Here is a 21,056-nt window from a genome sequence, read left to right on the forward strand (position 1 = left end):
ATAAGGAGCTGTTACTAATCTTTATTTACCAATAACTAGTTGTATGACTTTCATGTTTAAGACTATAATTTCTCTGCCTTGAATACATTCTGCCACTCTTAATTTTAGCTTGCATTTTGCTCCAAGAGTATCCTGAGTAGACTTCTTTAATATTACCTACAACACTTGAATAGAATTTTGTTTTAATAATTTTTAAAACTCTTATGGATATGGATCACATATTATTTGATTCTCTGTTTCTAGCATCTGTTGCAGTGTTTAACCTATAATAAATTTTCAACAAATAGCGCCTGAATGGATACCTATATTTTAATCTTCATTAATCTCATCTCTATTAATAAAAGAGTATCAGTATCTATTCTATTTCCTATTATTACTACATTTCCAATTATATAACTCAATGGTAAAATGGACAGTAAAGACAGAATTAGGCATCAGAATTAGGGGCATCATATCTAATTGAGAAAGAAATATATATATATATATATATATATATATATATATAGTCAGAAAGAACTTCGTTAGTCATTTCTATGATCCTTTTTGTTTTTAAGTAGAATGCCAAATGTTAAGTATTTGACAGAATAAGTCAAATAGGTTTGTCACAAATTTTGTCATTAGTTTTAGAGATTGGATGAAGTAGAAAGTTCTCATTTATTTTTTGTATTCTGAGTTGTACCATATTTCAAAATTTCTTATAGAATTGCTTAGGGTAAAGATATGGATCTCAATATTTTTTTATGTTCCCATGGTGATTCTGATGTGAACTAAGTTTCTGGCACCATTCTTCCCATCAAATGAATACTCACATTTTTTTATATTGGTACATTTCAGGTAAATAGGGAATGACAGAGCTCCAAATCCTGATACAGTCCAATTTCATTAAAAATATATCATCCTTTGGAGCTGTCAGTGGTGGTGGGTGGGAGAATTGGAATCAAAAAGTCAGAATCCAAATTGAAGTCTTTTTTGCTGTCACAGTCCCCATTTATCTCATAGGACTGCTATGAAGATCACCTCAGATAATTTGACAGTACTTTATAAATTCTGAACTTTTAATGTAACTTTTTCAATATTTCAAAGTAATGCTTCCAGCATGATTATATTTCATTATTTAATCCCTGACCCCTAGCAATTACAGCATAGAGCTAAAGGCTATAAGATTTGTTGTCAGAGAGACCCAAGATTCAGGAAGATTTACTGTTTCCAGATCTAAGACCTAAGAAACTTACTTTATCCCTGGGACTTCCAATTGTCTTATCCATAGAACTGTAAAATCTATCATAAGGCTACTAATATGAGATGGCGTCATACATTTAAACTAACTCTATGCCTTATAGGCAATGGATGCATACAATTAGTGGATAATATTCTTTAAAACAGATAATGTTGATAAATCTTCTCATACATGTTTTAAAATCCTCCAGACTCACCTTATTTATCTGTTTTGGGCTGTCCTCAACTTATTAATAATCAATGTTAGGCTAGAACTGTCCTTGTGTTTTGTTTTTGTTTTTGTTTTTAAACATAACTCTAAACTATTGAGAATCAGCTTTTGTTTTTATTTTTTAATAATTTATTTATTTATTTGAGAGAGAGAGTGGGAAGGGGTGATGGGAGTGGGAGGGGGAGAGAGAAGCAGACTTCCTTCTGAGCAGAAAGCCTGATTGGGGCTTGATCATGATCTGATATCATGGCCTGATCCCTGAGCTGAAGTGAAACACTTAACTAACTGAGCCACTCAGGTGCCCCAATTTTTTTCCTTTTTTATAAGTAATCTCTACACCTAATATGGAGCTCTAACTCAGGATCCCAAGATCAAGAGTCACATGCTCTACCAAAAGAGCCAACCAGATGCTACCCGCCCTGTGATTCTTATTATGATTGCAAGATACCCTTAGCAATAACCATCAGGAAACCTTGAAGGGGGGGAAGATTATTACTTATAAGTCCTGGTAATTATACCCGGGGCCATATAGGGAAAGGATGTACAGAGGCAAAAAGGGTAGGAGCATGCAGTTCTGCTTTTAGGTGGGGGCCTACAGATTTCTTGGCAGGGATTTAAAACATGCGAAGAGAAAATAGTGGTCCAAAAGGTCAGTTAGGGAAATTAACTAAGATCTCTAAAACAAGCCTTGGATTGGAAGGTGGTCTGACCTTTTACCTAAACAGGGGTGGGCAATGTGTTTATTCAGACAGCATCTTTGAACACTTAATCCAGGCATTTGCATTATAAAAAAGAAAGAAAAAAGGAAGAAACACTGTCAGAGCTTACACTACTCTATCCAAATCCATCTTCTAAAGATTTGCAATAGGAATCTTATATTTTAACCTATGAGGTTTCACCATTAACCCTAATGGACACATTCATTTGGATCCTGATCTTTTTCATGTGTTTTATTTTGTTTTTAAAGCTGCTTTCTTCCCACTACATCTATTAACAACCAAATGCTATAGGAACTTACCTGCTAAATATTTAATCAATTCATGACTTCTTAAATGTATTTATTAAATATTTATTGAATATGCGTTATGTACCAGCCTTCTGTGATAAGCACTGAAAATAAAGCAGTTAGTAAAACAGAGGTGGTAGGTACACTCACTTTAATATGGGAGAAAAAATAATCACAAAGAATTGCAAAGACAGAGACAGGTGAAGAGCAGAGAATATTGTTGTGTGATGGGTGGGAGGGTGCCAATCCTGACATGTGGTCTGGAAGAAACATTCTAAGAACCGAATGCAGAGGGAAAATCAACCAAATAGAGTGAAGGAAATAGATAGTACTTCCAGTGAAGGGAAAAGAACAGGGAAAGACAAAGTTACAGAATCACTTTGTAGCTGAATGAATTCATCCAATGTGGAACAGCCTGGGCGAGCAGAAAGGGGGCTGCCAAAGCAGCAGGTTAGGAGAAAGATCGTATTGAAGTTATTACATGTTAAGGATGTCACAATATCTTGAAGCCACTGGTAAGTTTAAGTACTGCAGAGACCAGTTTGGAGGATGTTGCATAAGTCCAAATGAGAAATGGCCATGAAAGGAAGTGGAAAAAAAAATAGATATATAGATATATTGATATTGCTGGCTAACTGAACTCTGGGCCTCTGCATTTTTCCTGTAACAAATTTAAAATAATGCTTGCCTCAAATTCACAATTGCTACTGAAAACATGTTATAATGAGGGGTGCGTGGGTGCTCAGCCAGTTAAGGATCTGCCTTCAGCTCATGTAATGATCCCTGGGTCCTGAGATCAAGTCCTGCACAGGGTTACCTGCCCAGTGGGGAGTCTGCTTCTCCCTCTCCCTCTGCATGCCCCCTGCTCATGCGTTTGCTCATTCTCTCTCTCTTTCTCTCTCTCAAATAAATAAATAAAATCTTTTAAAAATGCTATAGTGAATTTGAATGTGCAGGTTTTATGGACTGAATGCTTGTTTTCCCCAAAATTTGTATATTGTGGCCCCAACCCGAAAGTCAATTCAGGAATCATTGGAACTACCACTTCCACCACACACCCGGGGTCAATACTGTTCCTCCTCAGTTTCCGGGGCTGAGGCCACCTGTCCTGTTTCAGTGGCCAAGGAAGATCCTGCCCAGTGCCATAGAGACAGACCGCCTTCTTTCCAATTTCTGCCTTTTGGAATGGGAATGTCTATTTGCTTCTAGTCCCACCATTGTAACATAGAAGCTCATAACTTTGCTGGTTTAACAGGTTCAACAGCTGGAGAGGAATTTTGCCTCAGGTGAATCACACCTTGAGTCTCTCACTATCTGATTTAGATGACATTTTTCAGGTGAGACTTCAGAGTTGAAAATTTAGAGGTGATGCGGGAATGAGTTAAGACTTTGGGGACTGTTGGGATGAAGCAAATGTAGTTCGCATGGAGGATATGAATTTTGGTGAGCCAGGGGAGAAATGTCATGGACCAAATGTGTCTTGGAGAATTCAGATGCTGAAGCCCTAACCCACAAGGCATCTGTACTTGAAGATACAGCCTTTGTGGAGGTAGTAAGGTTAAATGAGGTCATAAGTGTGGAGATGAAATCTAATAGGATTTGAGACTTTATAAGAAGAGGAAGAGAGATCTGGGCTTACTCTTTTTCCATGTGCACACAGCAGAGAGGTCACATGAGGACACAGTGAGAACTGTGGTCATATACAAGCCAGGATAAAGGCTCTCACCAGAAACCAACCCCAGTGGTACCCTGATAACAGGTTTTTAGTCTCTAGAAACTGAGAGAATAAATTTCTGTTGTTTAAGCCATGGTTGATAGGTTATCAAAATATCTAGTTGTGCACATGTTTGGGAGCTGCATGTAGAATACTGTGTACACATAGTGTCACTATACTCCCCATTGGAGTCAATCTCATGCTTAGTTCTTAAATTATTTTGCTCATTATAGTTATAAGCTTTCTTACACTAATAAAATGTAAAAGTATCTTCTAAGCCCTTGCAAAACTCTGTGGAGAAAGTGAGCCACAGATAAGCTAACACACTAGGAAAGTTTGATAGAATTAAATGCATTGAAAGAGGCTAAATCTAAAATCCTAAGGCTGGGAGTACATAGGACCCAACCTACCAGGTGTGCAGTGCTTTCCTCTGTGAGAAATAAAATCATTAGCTCTTTATTAGAGATAATAGTTATATGGATATTTTAGGGTGTTTTTTGCTAGCCAAATCTTTTAGGATCTTCGGCCAGATTAGGATGGCATTATTGTTCCCCTTCTTTAAACGACAGAATGTCAGGAGGAGATGCCTAGATGGCTCAGATGGTTAAGCGTGGGAGTCTTGATTTTGGCTCAGATCATGATCTAAGGGTCAGGAGATCCAGCCCAGGTGGGACTCTGTGATTAGCATGAGTCTGCTGGAGATTATCTCCCTTTTCCTTTGCACCTACTGCTGAATGCTTTCTCTCACTCTCTCTCTCAAATAAATCAATCTTCGAAAAATTAAAATGGCAGAATGGAATATAAGCCCTCAAGACCCAAAATTTAGCTATTCGACTCTTTCTTCAAGGATGTTTCTGACTCTTACAATGAGAAAAGCCTATATTTTGAAAATAGAATATGACAAGTTTTTTGATGGATTATATAAGGAGTTATAAATGAGAAGATTCAAGAAAGACTTTTTAAAAATGTTATTGCTTGTGTGTTTGTTTAATTTCCTATTTGGATTGGACCAAACAGACGACAGTTCTCTATGCTGAAACTGAAATTTCTGAAGAAAAAATAGTTTGGTGGGTGGTTAAGGATCACTACTTTGGGTGTCACATATGTTTCTTTTCTTTCCCATTGTCACTGCCATTGTTTAGGAGTTTACTGTATCATATAGCTATATACTACTACTTTAGTCAAAAACTCAGATGCCTAAATCCCAAGGTTCAATTCTTATACCACAGTTTTTGTGTCAGAGCGGTATTTGAATTCCAGGTCTAAGACTTCATAGCTCTGTGAGCTGAGAAAGTTATTTAACCGCACTGAAATTTAGCTTCTTTACAGGAGATGGAATAATAATGACCACCTTGCAGAGTTGTTAGAAGAAAATATATAAATGCACCAATTGTAATATCTGTTGTATGCTTGCAGAATTTATTTCCATGGGAAGTATGCATTTTTTTTCAGTCACCCATATACACCCTCACAGAATATATCCTTCAATTTTGTCTTCTTCTTAAGTTAACCCTTGAGTTTTCTAATATGTAAAATATATAGTTTTTAAAGAGTAGTTGGTATTGATTACCTAAATGATTCAATTTAACTTTTAGGCATACATTTCCCTAGATGTTTATTTGATTGGAATATAAAGTGGCATATTTATTAGGCTACAGTTCAGTTAAAAATCAGTATTTCCCCATCACATACACATATTATAAATAGCTTTTCTTAAAGGAATATCTATAATCTCAAATGACCCCGAAGACATTCATCATTTTATTTTCTATTACATACACAGAAAAACAATCGTGGGCTTCAATAAAATTGTTTCCAGTCTCAAAAGGAGAACTGAGGTAGCTATTGTGATTTTTTTCAGAAATTCAAATCTTGTTCACTTGTTAAGGATGGATAAAACATGTCTGTCTATGAATTATGGACGTAATCTCATGGTGAACAGAGAATAAAAAATAAATAAATAAATAATAGATGGCAGGGCCTAAAAAGGAAATGACATAATTAGAGAGAAATGGGGAAAGTCTTAGCATTTCCTTCTTACTACTGTGCAGTTTGGAGCAAATCCTTAACTTCCCTTCATCTCAGCCTTCAAGGAGTAAGTTTGGTGAAGAAACAGAAGCGGCATACAGGGAAATTCAACAAAGGATGCTATAAACATCAAGCTTGCTGTCTTTCATGGAAATGAGGCCGGCAATTCTTCAGCAGTAGCTTCTTATCATTATCCATAATGGAAAGTAATAAATAAACAAACAAACCAGTAAATGCCCCTCCCCAAAAAAGCCATTCCCTGATGTCATACTAAAGTATATCACTTGTCTGGCTCCCTGCTCAGCAGGGAGCCTGCTTCCTTCTCTCTCTCTGCCTGCCTCTCTGCCTACTTGTGATCTCTGTCAAATGAGTAAATAAAATCTTTAAAAAAAATAAAAAATAAAGTATATCACTGATAGATCTGCTTTTCAACAGAGCGTATTAATTGCACTAGCAAATAAAAATTTTGGAGGAAGAAAAGCTTCTATTACTTATATATAAATTTTGTTGAAATTATTTTCCCATGACAATTATAGGAATTTTAGAAGTGCAAGTCTATATGAATATTTCCTCTACTAAAAAACAACCACCATTCACTTTTTTTTGTGTTTTCATCCAGGCTTTTTTTCTAAATATATCATTTATTTTTAAGGTAACCTGAAACGCTGAATGTTTGCTTTGATATTTTCCAGATTTTTTATTCATTTTCAACAAAATTATTTTCTATGTGTTTCTTTTATTTTATAAGCATTACATAAGTAATTCATAATAAAATACAAAGCACATTCTACAATAAAACTATAAACATCTCCAGGAATTTTAGAAAATTTTTTGAAATCTATATCTACAAATGGAATTAAAGAATATGCTCATCATTGAACATTTTTTCTTCCATAATTTGCCGAATTATTTTTTGCTAAATACTTCATAACAATTTAACTCCATACAAAGTATAATGCTTCTCAACTCACCAGCATTTGTTATTGCAATTTTTTAAAAGATTTTTTATTTGACAGACAGAGATCAAAAGTAGGCAGAGAGGCAGGCAGAGAGAGAGAGGGGGAAGCAGGCTCCCCGCTGAGCAGAGAGCCTGATGGGGGGTTCGATCCCAGGACCCTGGGATCATGACCTGAGCCGAAGGCAGAGGCTTTAACCCACTGAGCCAACCAGCCGCCCCTCTTATTGCAGTTTTATGTTTTATTTTATGTTTACTAATTCCATCATGAGATATAATATTTTTAAAATATTATTTATATTTAATAAATATTAAATAAATAAATAATAAATAGTTCCATATTTCTAATCAATTATAGTTTTCTCAAGAGTGCTTACTTGTTTGTCTTTTGGTATCATTGTGCCTTTCTTATCCATGAAAAGGCATTATTCAATCAGAGTCACATTTCTTATTTGTTGACATACTGCTAAATCTAACCATTGACAAAGACTTTTTTACGTTATGAATTTAAATGCATTAGTCTTTCTTTTTATATTAATTATAGTTTAAAAGTAGCATCTATATATTCTCAACTTTCTTGTTACATTTTTTTTAATCCATCCAACAACAAATTTTCTTTAAAATACCTGAAACAATTATATAAACTAATAACCCTGGTATTTAATCTATAAAAGGTTTTGTGGAAGTGTATGTGAATATGTGTGTATGTGTGTGTACTTGTAGTATAACAAGTGGCATTTTGACATAGTGTATATAATACATGTTTTGAAATAGGAAGAAAACGAGGTATGCCTGTGCAGCGCAATCAGTTAAGTGTCTACCTTCGGGTCAGATTATGATCCCAAAGTCCTGGGATAAAGCCCCACATTAGGCTCCATACTGTAGTGGGGAGCCTGCTTCTCCCTCTCCCTCTGTAGCTCCCCACTCCTTGTGCATGCTTGCTCTCTCTCAAATAATAAATAAAATATAAAAAAGAAAAAAAAAGAAACGATTAATAACTCTTCCTCAGTAAATTATTCTTAAAGTTTTCTTGGAACTGAAAATTATTATAACACATTTACATAGCCCAGTGTGGTTACTGAAAAGAAATTATAATATGCATATGCTTTGATCAATAGTTATCACCTCTAAGAACTTACTTAAGAAAATAATAGAGTAACTAGTTAAAGCTCTTTATCTTTATAAATCAGAAATGACGAAACATGTTTGTAAGCATTTTCAATATAGCAACAAGAAATACACACCAATATACAAGTAATTAATTAAATAAAGTGTGATACAGCCATATTAAGGAATACTAGTCAACTGTTAAAACATGGATAGATAAATGTGTATTCATATGCTAATTATAATAATAATTACTATTCCTAACATTTATATAATACTTACTAAACAATAGTTATGGTTCTAAGGACTTTACTTACAATAACTCATTTAATCTTAACACCATAAAATAATAAGACTATTTTATCACAAAGATTATATTGCTTCTAGAATCTAGGATTCTAACCCAAGCTCTGTGCCTTCAGAGTCCAGGCTCCTAACTCCTTTTCTATACCTAGAAAATACCTGTGTAGGAAAAAATAAGTAAGAAAATAGCATGACACAACCAATATTATATTTTAAATTTTATTTCTGTATTTTAGGGAGGGGGAGGAGAGGGAAAGAATCTCCAGCAGACACTGTGCTGAGCATGGATCCCAATGGGGGGCTCGATTTCACGGCTCTGAGATCACAGATGGCTTGAGGTGAAACAAAGAATCAGAGGCTTAACTGACTGAGCCATCCAGGTGCCCTATGGAGAGAGAGAGAGAGAAGAGGAAGAGGAAGAGGAGGAGGAGCTAGAAGAGGAAGGGGAGGAGAGAGAGGAATGCTTTAAGAAATTTTTAAAGTTTTAAAAAATGTGCACCAAAAATTAATGGTGGAGACATGCAGATGATGAAGTTTATACTGATTTTTACTTTATATTTATCTGTCTTAATGGAATTTTGGACAACTATCCCATTAAGTGCAGCTGCACTGATTTAAAACCCACTATTATACCATATGGATAGGAATAGTTCCAAACACCCAGAGAAAAAAAGGAAGGATTCTCTAGGACAGAATTTAACTACAGAATTTAGAGACATTGACGCAAGCCTGTGATAATGTTTTTTCAAATACTAGATAGTGGCCTAGATAGAATTTCAAGTTCCTCAGAGGAAATGACTAAGCATGCCTAAAGTTTGTATAAAAAGTAAATGATTATAGTTTTATTAGTTGCTACTTCCTGTGGTTTGTTTTACCTCACTGTTGTGAGGTGAGTTGTGTTCCCCTGCCAAATTCATATGTTGAAGTCCCAATATCCAGCACTTCAAAATGAAATTGTGATGGCTGATTTTATGTGTCAACTTGACTGACCTAAAGGATGCCCAAACAGCTAGTAAATCATTGCTTCTGCGTGTGTCTGTGAAGGTGTTTCTAGAAGAGATTTGAACCAATAGACTGAGTAAATAAATTCTCCCTCACCAAAGCACAAAAGCATCATCCAATCTCTTGATGGCATGAATAGAACAAAAAGGCAGCTAAAAGGTCAATTTGCTCTTTGATTGAGCTGTGGCATCTCTCTTCTCCTACCCTTGGACATCGGCTCTCCTGGTTCTCCTACATTAGAACTTGGGCTATATTGCATCATCAGTTTTCCTGAGTCTCACTCAAGCTTGCAGCTGGCAGATCATATGATCATACTCAGCTTCCATAATCACTTTCCATAAAATCCTTCATAATCTCTCTCTCTTTATCCCCTTCATTCTGTTTTCCTGAAGAACCCTTACTAATATAGTAACCATAAGCGTATTTGGAGATAAGGTTCTTTACATGTGTGATTAAGTTAAACCAGGGCCATTATGGTGGAGCCCAATTCCATTATGATGGGTATCCTTATAAAAAGAGGAAGTCAATGAGTATTAGAATGGGAGTTAGTTTCTAACATGACACCTGGGGGTCAACAACGAGGATGTCATGGCCAGTTATCTGGAAAGTCAGGTGGCCATCTTGGCAACACTCCACAAGAAGCCAGATCAAATCAGACAGGTTGAAGATGATGGGTGCCATTATAGGAAATCCCTGACCAAATAAGGAAGAAAAAGAAGGAAAAGCCGCATCTTCACCTCAAGTAATAAATATTTCAAATTCTAGTTAACAACTGTCAATAATAGATAGAAATTCACCCCTCAGGGCACAGCTCTGTCTCTTGCTCTCTCTCAAATCTGTAGAATATACTTCCACTTTAATTAATTTTTCTTGCTTCCAGTGCTAGTCCAGTGTTAGTCCACTGTGTTATGTATCTGTACTTGAATTCTTTCTTGTGATAAGACCAAGAAACTTTAGGAATAACTTTGGGCTGGGCTGGGTCAAGGCCCCAGGGCCCAGTCTCCTCAGTTCACTTGGCAACACAGGGTGGTGTACACACAGAGCAAACCACGTGAAGAGACAGCAAGAGGGCTGCCATCTGTCAGCCAAGGAGAGAGGCCTCAGAAGACTAGAACTCTACTGGTACCTTGATCTTCAATGTCCTGTCTTCAAACTGTTAAAAAATAAATTTCTGTTACGTCACTCTGGTCTTTTGTTATAACAGCTGTAGCAAATTAATACACTCATGAATGGAGTTCAAGTTAGTTGAGGGAACTTTTTCTTCTCTTATGCTCCATAGAGCGGGATATTGGACAAAGCACATATTATAAATACTTGTTGATTAAATTTAGTTATAGAGGAATAGTTCTCAGTTACAGTCTCCAGACCAGCATCATCAGTACCATCTAGAAAACTTATAAATGCACATTTCTGAGCCCCAAGACACTATAAAATCAGGACCTCTGGGGTTGGGATAGAGCAGTCTGCTAATAAGCTCTCCAGATGATCTGAGACTCACTAAAGTTTGAGAACAAGTGTTTCAAATGTTCTGAACTAGGGGCCAGGCATGTGACATCTATGAGTGATGCTGCCCAGGTACAAATCAACGGCAAAGGTCAAGCATCTTAGCAATAGAGAAGGTGTGAATCTCCACTGAGGTCAAGGCCAGACAATCCTACCAGCTAATGTGAAATGGTCTTTATTTTTTCTAAGATACACAAGCAAAATGTATTTGTAGATGGATATTTCATGATTTTTTTTTTAATTTTTGAGATTGTATTTATTTATTTTTCAGAGAGAAAGCACAAGCAGGAGGAATGGAAGGCAGAGGCAGAAGCAGGCTCATCACTGAGCAGGAAGCCTGATGCGGGCTCTGATCCCAGAACACTGGGATCATGACCTGAACCAAAGTCACACATTTAACTCACTGAACCACTAAGGCGTCCTTATTTCATGAATTTTAAATGTTGGTAGCCAATTCTAACAATTGTTGGCTGACCAAATAAAAAATGCTTACAGGACAGTTCCATTCTGCTATAACCTCTAATTAATAATAGAGGGGTTTGGAGGAGATAGAGTGAGAACACATTTATTTCCTTTTTTGTCTGTAAGGTCTGTTCCTCACTAGATTCAAATAGAGGATGTAAAAATTAAAGAAATTAGCTTTTTGTGTCACTTATGACTTTTATGTATGTTGGAGTAGTTATTTAAATAGATTGTGTGTAAGTTCTCACTCTGAAGATGTACACTTAAAGTACCCTGTTCCTTGTTCAGTGCTCTGATTATCCCAGAGCAGAGTCTGGATTTGGCTTCTTTTCAATCAAGGCAGGCATATCTTTAATGGCATGTCTCAGGTGGGCTAAGGTCTGTTTTCAGAACCCTTGTTGCACGGAGTGGCACTCCCACTGCCATCTGTGTCTTGTATGTGGGGATTTAAAGATGGCAATGTGCTGACTGGGACAGTTTCTCCTCCACTGACCATCTGCCACAGGTGCTGGAAGCAGCACTGGTAGTATTCAATCTTCAGATGAAAGGTTGAATTAGCTGGCATGAGCTTCCCACTGAATTGTTGGACCCACTGAATACCACTTTCTACTACAGGACCAAACCTGGTTTTTTGGATGTTGTTGTTTGCTTGTTTGGAGGAAATTTTTTGGCACCATCTTGAGATGAATGCAGAGTGGAGAAAAATTAAAGTTTTATTAAGTTCTTAATGGTTATGAAGTAGGAACATTTGCAGGGATCCTAAACAACCTGCCTCTGCCCCTACCTCCAACCCTATTCCCACCCTAAGACTCCAGCTGAGGGTTTGAAATGGTTGCTTTTTGCTAAAAACACTACCATAAACATTGGCTGTTGTTGGAAGATCATAACATGAAGTCACCTAAGGGAAAGGATATAAAGTACAGGTTATCAAGTAAATCTATAAAAATAGTTACATGATGCCTAAATATTCAAAATAAAATGGTTCAATATGACAATTTACTTAAATGAGTGAAACCATATACTCAGTCCTTCATTTTGGGTAGATTTTATTTTATAATGTAAGTGATGGATTAAATTTAGAAACAATCTCAAATTAATTAGACACTTAGAAATTATGACCTTTATGACAAGGTGAAAATATTTGCTTAGTGAGGTAAGCCGTAGATTAAAAATATGACAGACTTGGAATTCAAAGTCTATCCTATATTAGTCCAAATAATAATGATAGTCTTTTTCTCCACAATTAAGTAATGCATTCCTGAACACACAAATCCCACAAGAGTCAGATAATTTTTTTGAAGATTTTACTTATTTATTTGAGAGAGAGAGAATAGCGCGCACGAGAGAGAGTACAAGCAGGGGGGAGGGGGAGAAGCAGACTCCCTCTAAGTAGGGATCCTGATGTGGGGCTCCATCCTAAGGACTCTGGGATCATGACTTGAGGCAAAGGCAAACTCCCAACTGACTGAGCCACCCAGGCACCCCAAGAGTCAGATAATTTTAGATGACCTATAGCTTCATTAATTCATTTCCAAATTCATCCGTAGAATCATTTGTAAAAAGGTTGCTGCAAACACTCCTCATCTGATTAGAAGGGAAATCACCCCTCTTCCAAATTCCAAAAGCTTTTTCTAACTCTTCTACCTTCCCTTGTTTTTACAGACTTCAGACTCAGTTTAGTTACTCCGTTTCATTTTCAGTAGATTTACTATTATATAAGAGGATGAACATGAGATTAACATTTAAAGCATATAGTAGATGAGAGAGAAAACAGTTCCTCACTGTAACAGGGCTTTATACTTGGTTCTGAAGTTTGACAGCATATTTTCTGTGGCTTTTTATCCCATAAGAAATTCTCATTCTATGACATTTGCCATATTTCTGAAGTTTCTGTTACTCTCTCTCAACTACTGTTAACCTGAAATCAGCATGTGCCAAAGCCCAGAAAGAAGAGGAGTTCAGATGGGTTCCTAAAATAGCTGAAATTAGATGTACCAGGACTTGTCATTGTTGAGATAGATTCTGAGGAGGAAATCAGTCTCCATAATCACCAGGACCACATGATACATTCTAAAGTTTTACATCTCAGGCAACAAAAAGATTATTTTTGTTTCACTTTTCCAGACAGTGGTGACTGAATAGATCTTCAATATTTAATTCACAAGAAAAAAATAGTACTTTATGTATCATGTGGGCTTTTCTGTATAAAACCTGTGATCTTCAAATGTAAGTTTTCAGGATCCTTTTAAGCAGTCTTTTTGAAGTTTGCCAATTTATGACTGCTATGACTTATCTTCTCTCCTTCAGGTCATGAAGTTTCATCTTTCTAAATTAAGGGTTGCCTGAGCACACTGAAAGCTCTTGGAAAGGGTTTATGGTTTACTCATAAAGAAAATATGTACGTAGATTTTGATATTCTCAGAAGTTATGTGCTAGATTCAGCCTCTGGCTTCTCTCAATAGATTTATTATAAAAAGCAAATTCAAGATTATAGATCATGAGCCTTAGTCTTTTTTGTCACCACAAGTCTCTGCATTTACTTCTCTTTTAGGAGAATGGAGTGGGAGTTCTAGAGCCTTCTCCTCATAATACATCTCATACATTCTGTTCCACTCATTTCTTCCAGTCTTAGTTTAGTCAGATCAGTAATAGCATTTACCTCTGAGGGGTATTATAAGAATTATATGTGATTTTATATATAAAATCTCTATTGAAACAAAGTAAGAGATCAAAAAAGTAATTATTTTTACAATTACTATCATTTATCAGATCTGGTCCTTCAGAATAAGACCATGTTATCTTTATCTATGGCTGCATAATGACCTACCCCCAAAGAACAGTTATTTTATTCCCTTATGATTTTTTGGATTAGGAATCCAAATAGGGCAGTGCAGCAATGGCTATGTCTTCCCTATAGAATCTGAGATCTTGGTTGGGATAGCTGAAATGACTGTGCTCAGCTGAGGTCTCAAGGCTCAACCAGGGTCTAAGAGTCTCCGTTCTCACTGCTATCTAGGTTCCTCAGTTCTGTTTCATGTTGTGTCTCTGTGTAGCTTCACTGAGCTTACTCACAATGTGGTAGCCTTGGGAAAATGGCGTTTCCCACTTGCTAGGTGGCTTTCCCCAGAAACTGTTAGGCTCCTTACACTTCAACTACCAACCTGAAATAACATTAATAGTACAAACTTGCAGCTGGTAGATAAATAAGTCCTGGAGATCTAATACACAGTAAAGTGAATATGAGCAACGATATTGTATTATAATAATCAAATTTGATGAGAGACTAGATCTTAATTATTCTCACCACCAAAAAATAAGAGATAATTATGTGATGTGATAGAGATGCTAACTCTTGCTATAATGGCAATCGTTTTACAACATAGAAATGTATCAAACTAACATGTTGTTCACCTTAAATTTATACAGTGCTATATATCAAATATATTTTAATTAAACATAAATAAATAAACAAATAACTAGATCTGAGACTTGCACAGCATCAGTACCTTGCATTCTGCAGAACAAAACAAATAACGAGGACGTGAAGCAGAATCTAGTTTTTTTTTTTTAATTAATTTTATTTTTTTTAAACACTTAATATATTTTTATCCCCAGGGTTACAGGTCTGTGAATCGCCAGGTTTACACATTTTACAGCACTCACCATAGCACATACCCTCCCCAATGTTCATAACCCCACCCCCCGCTTCTCCCAACCCCCCTCCCCCCATCAACCCTCAGTTTGTTTTGTGAGATTAAGAGTCACTTATGGTTTGTCTCCCTCCCAATCCCATCTTGTTTCATTTACTCTTCTCCTACCCCCTTAACCCCCCACGTTGCATCTCCACTTCCTCATATCAGGGAGATCATATGATAGTTGTCTTTCTCCGATTGACTTATTTTGCTAAGCATGATACCCTCTAGTTCCATCCACTTGTCATTGCAAATGGCAAGATTTCATTTCTTTTGATGGCTGCATAGTATTCCATTGTGTATATATACCACATCTTCTTTATGCATTCATCTGTTGATGGACATCTAGATTCTTTCCATAGTTTGGCTATTGTAGACATTGGAAGCAGAATCTAGTTTTTGATTGACTATAATTGCATTAACCACAGGATGGGGAGGAAAGGATGGTGGCTGTCTTTAGAGTTTGTCTCCCACAGACTTCTAAACCTACTGATCTGGTCAACAAACCAACGAAAAGCAAAATCCTTTGTATTATTTGAAAAAAAAACTTTACTAATTCATTTGAATATCACACTGAGGCTATCTTAGAAATTATAAAAGATGTAAATATTTTTTTCCAAAAAAGATAATAGTGATGAGCAAATAAAAAAATATTTTGCATCATATGGTAGACATTGAGAAATCTTATAACATAGAAGACATTCTACAAATTCACTTTAACTTCAAAGAAAACATTTTGAACAAGATATACATTGCATTTGATTTAGAAATACATTCTCAGTTGTTGCCAACTTGGTTGGTAAAAGCATATCTTTACTTTTTCTAATTTCATACAAAAATTAACACTATGTTAAAAAATATAATTTTTTAAAGAAATTTATACAAACTTGTATACCTGTTAACCTAAACTACATTGATTGTTAATATTTTCAATATTTTTGTTAAGAAACATATTATCAGTCATTTGTTTTGTAAATAGAAAAATTGTTTTATAATGGAGTATTATTTTATACGTATATGTATATGTGTATATGTATATAAGTATATATATGTGTGTGTGTATACATTTAAGTTTTAGAAATTTAAATATAAGTCTCTTAGTCAAAAAAGATTTTTAAAAAGGAAGGAAAAATAAAACACAAATTGTAAATTCATATCCTTGGCTCCTCTCAGAAAAGAACATAAAATAGGTGAAAAGGGCCCCTATACCTGATGCTCACCCAGTTGCTCTAAAATCCACACTGGCTTTTGTTATATTAGCATCTAATCTATCTGAGTGTGATTCTATTATTAGCGGCATGAATTTTTAGTAGAATATTGGCTCTAAACAAAACAACTACTCAACTAATGCTTATCTAAAGAAAAAATATTCTAACACAGAAGAGAAAACATTAATAAACATATTGCAAAAAGTACAGAAATTTCCTGTGAGGAATATTCCAAAGATAATTTTTTTTCAAAGAGATTTTAAGAGGGATTTTGAAAAACTCTTTATTCGTCAAATTTAAAAGGCAATTTGCATATATGATATGATTCTGTAGAATTTCAGTAGCTAACTGTACATTTATAAATGAAAAACTATCACTTATTTTTCTGTTTTCATCTATTTAGTAAAACTTAAACTTCCTTCTTACATTTCATTGTTAATTAGTTTTTAATGCCTCATTAAAGTACTAAATAAATAATAGTATAGGTGGTGTGAATGTTATATGTATTTGAAATACTATAATATGTCATGATTTCTTTGAAAAAATACAGTTTTAATTTCTATTCCTAGCATAAAATCAACTCAAAATTTAATAAATTGTTAAAAATTAAAATTTCATTGACATGGTAAAAGAGATATTATTTGTTATTGTTTATTATTGTCTTTTTCAAATTGGTTCATTTTAAAAACTAAAGTTTTGCTTATTTCTTAAAATATTTATTTCCATAGACCCATATATGGTCAGCTAAAGGAATTAATAGGGTTAATTACAAAAATTTAAGCTTTTTAAATTTAATTTTCAAATCGCAGAGAAATTTATTGATTTTTTTAAAATATCAACTTACAAAATTAGGCTATTTAGATTTTAATTTCAATTTCCATTTTAATAATAGGGTAGGCTATGAAATTGTGAAGATAGCTTTTTATCTGAATGCCAGGAACATTAGCCAAGCAGAACATAATTTAAGTTTAAACAACTTTTGGTAAATTATAAAGATGCAGGATAAACATCTTCAAGTGTTAAAACAACATTTAGCAACACAGAAAAGATTTCTTTGCATTTGGCAAGGATTTCATAACTGTTCCTGAAGAAATACAAAAATACAAAAAGGCCTTTATTCTGGAATTTTATATGTCAGTTGAAAAAACAATCATCCCTGCCTGAGTTAAAACTTATCTGCTCAAAAGCACAAAGCTTGTTGAGAATATAATAAATTTGATTATACCAAATTGAAGCAAACACTCTTTTCAAGGAAATCATTTTACCATAGCAACCACGTAATTGTGTATGTGTGTGTGCATGCGTGTTTGAAGAAGGAATGTGTAAAGTTAAAAAAGCAACGTTTACGATTTTAACTCCCGAAACATAATTAGCACTAGGTAATGACAAGCACATTAACTAAATGACAGCATTTATTTTACAAGATGATATTGCTGTCTATATCTGTATCTCTGTATCTGAAATGCTACTTTATTCTCCTAGAACTTTATAATTATGAAGATGCATAATTTTAATTCTAATCAGACCTAAAGTCAACATCTGTGACTATGACTTAGTAATAGTACATCAATTTCTCTACTTAGTCTGGAGTTGATCCCTGAACCACCTTTAGAAAGGCACTGAAAATTTCATAATGTGTATTCAAGCTCAAGGGGATACTGGTAAGCTACATAGTGTTAAAATGCACTCATTTTGTGGTTGAAGAACTGTTTATTTCCCAAAGGAAATCACGCTGTTAACCCAAAGCAGTGAGGTTATGGTCATTCTAAACCAACACCTGCTTTTATAATCTACTCACTCAAAGTAGGTGAACATAAAAGATGTCAAAACATATTTAAGATAAGGGATACATATCTAGCAATTGCACTACTAGGTATTTACACAAAAATACAAAAAAACCAATTCAAAGGGATACATGTTTATAGCAGCTTTATATACAAAAGCTTAATTATGGAAACTGCCCTAATGTCTATTGATTTAGGAAGGGATAATGAAGATACACACTCACACGCACAAACATAAACAATGAAGTATTACTCAGCCATCAAAAAGAATGAAACCTTGCCATTTGCAATGACACGAATAGAGCTAGAAACCTTGCCATTTGCAATGACACGAATAGAGCTAGAGAGTCTTATACTAAGTGAAACAGTCAGTCATTGAAGGACACATATTTTATGATTTCACTCATATATGTAACTTAAGAAACAAAACAAACAAGGAAAGGGGTAAAAAGAGAGAGTGAGTGGGAGGCAAACCAAGAAACAGACTCTTAATTATATAGAACACACTGATGTTTACCAGAAGGGAGGTAAGGTGGGTGACTGGGTTAAATGGGTGATGGAGATTAAGGAGTGCACTTGTTATGATGAGCGTAGGGTATTGTATGGAAGTGTTGAATCACTGTATTGTACATCAGAAACTAATATTACACTGTATGTTAACTAACTGGAATTTAAATAGAAACTTTTAAAAAAGAAAGAAAAAGATAAGGGATAAAATTTATGTTCCTCTTTTAAAAGGTTACCATTATAACGAGTTTGGTGTAATAGTGCCTTTCTGTTGTATCATTTTAGTCATATATAACAACTAAAAGTACTAAATCTACACAAATCTACACAAATTTTAAAAAGAAGAGGAACGTTTGTAAATGTGACTCAGGATAAAGGAGACCCATACTGTAAAGATGAATTAGAAATCCAATAGTATTTCCTTAGATTTCCCATCAAAGAAAATATATCTTATGAGATTAAGAATAAACTGATTCCTGTGATGAGAAATACCAAAATGTCAGATTCTAAAATAATTTGAAGAAATCCAACTCAGTTATTTAAAAGAGACAAGAACAAGCACAAAGAAGAGAGTCAGAGAACTCCGAATTTTCCAAGCTCTTTTCTATTATACTATTTCTTATAATGTGAAAGAATTTAGTTTTTGTCAATTATTATTATTATTATGATAAAAATAATTAGATCTCAGGGCACCTGGGTGGTTCAACTTGGTTGAAGTTGGTTAAGCTTCAACTCTTGATTTTGGCTCTGGCCATGATCTGAGGGTCCTGGGAATAAGCCCTCTGTTGGGCTCCGAGCTCAGTGGGGAGGCTGCTTGAGGATATCTCTCTTTCTGCCCCTATCCCCATTCATGTGTGCGTGCACTCTCTCTATCTCTAAAATAAAATAAGTGAACATTTTAAAAAGAATAATTAAATTTCAAAATTATTACATTTTAATATTGATTTCCACCCCTTTGATGACCTATTGCCAGAATATATGTTAATAATATAATACATATATGTTTGATATAAATATAAATTATCTAATCTTCAAAAATTGGCAATTTTTTAAAATGGTAGAATGTCAATTACATAACAATTAACCAAGTAGTTAAAAAAAAAAATGGCGGCGGACGGAGAGAGGAACAAATAAAACAAGATGAAACCAGAGAGGGAGACAAAGCATAAGAGACTCTCAATCATAGGAAACAATCTGAGGATTTCTGGAGGGGAAGGGATGGAGGATAGGGGTAATTGGGTGATGGCTATTAAGCAGGGCACATGATATAATAAGCACTGGGTGTTATATAAAACTAATGAATCACTGACCTTAACTCTGAAACTAATAATACATTATATACTAATTAACTGAATTTAAATAAAAACAGAACAAAACAAAACAACAACAAAAAAGGTCAAAGAATCAGGATCCACATCTGCTACTATTCATACTCAAAGTCCTTATTCTTGGTACTATACCCCGTTGCTTTCCCCAGGATCTAATGTACTGAAGCTTTGTACACTGACAGTATAGTAGCCAATGAGGTTTACCCAAGGCACAATTACAGCTAATTGAAAACTAATGCATGGATACAGCAGTAGTACAAATCAATATCCAATTTTTCACTTCCTGAAAGTTACAGTCTATCCTTCCAGACAGCTATATTAAATAAAAATAAACACAGGAAAAGCATACTACCTTCAAATGCTCTCAGTGAGATAATTGTTAGAACTACAGAACTACAGATAATGCTTTTCAGTGTTGTTTAAGAAGACACTTAACGTCTCTTGCAAGGAAATATTTCTATTGAGAAAACATAAAATTCCACAATGCTCAGACTACTTTCAAAGTTCTTCAACTGAGAAGACAAGATAGAGGACACCTGTAAAGTTACTGTCCATTTAACCATTTTCAAGCAAAGGGAGTTTCAGAGAGAACGGGCTCTCAGAAAAAGATGTCAGGAAGATGATACCTTCAGTGATGACTTGTGGATTCTAACCCCTGCCTCTCCACGAGGTGGTCATTTCTCACCACCTAACAGTCTTCCTAGTGACTCATTAGAGATCGTGATGAAGGAGATGCCTGTGATCCATCAACAGGTGGGAAGTCTGTCACGATCCCCAGGACCTGGAAAACCACAGTGTTAAAGGTGTAAAGTTTCTTCACGAGGCTCAGCTGCAAAATGCCACATTGCTTACTTTTCTAAATAAAATTAAATGTGGCTCTGCCCCTACCTAAATTAATTTGTGAAGAAATTAAATACCTGTTATTTTAAAGGTCCCTTTCCCTTCCTTCAGTATTATAAAAAACCCTGGTAGTTTTATGATTCAGAGACACAGAAGAGCCTTTGGTTTCT

At 35.0% G+C, this 21,056-nt stretch overlaps 1 pseudogene; it reads left to right on the forward strand.

Annotated features, from left to right (window-relative positions):
* Nucleotides 1–20,210: 20,210 nt before the first annotated feature.
* Nucleotides 20,211–20,343, forward strand: LOC116870325 (annotated as a pseudogene).
* The last annotated feature ends 713 nt before the right edge of the window (nt 20,344–21,056 follow it).

The sequence above is a fragment of the Lontra canadensis genome, unplaced genomic scaffold (genome assembly GCF_010015895.1).
Source record: "Lontra canadensis isolate GAN:19392208 unplaced genomic scaffold, GSC_riverotter_1.0 scaffold22, whole genome shotgun sequence".
NCBI classification, from domain to species: domain Eukaryota; kingdom Metazoa; phylum Chordata; class Mammalia; order Carnivora; family Mustelidae; genus Lontra; species Lontra canadensis.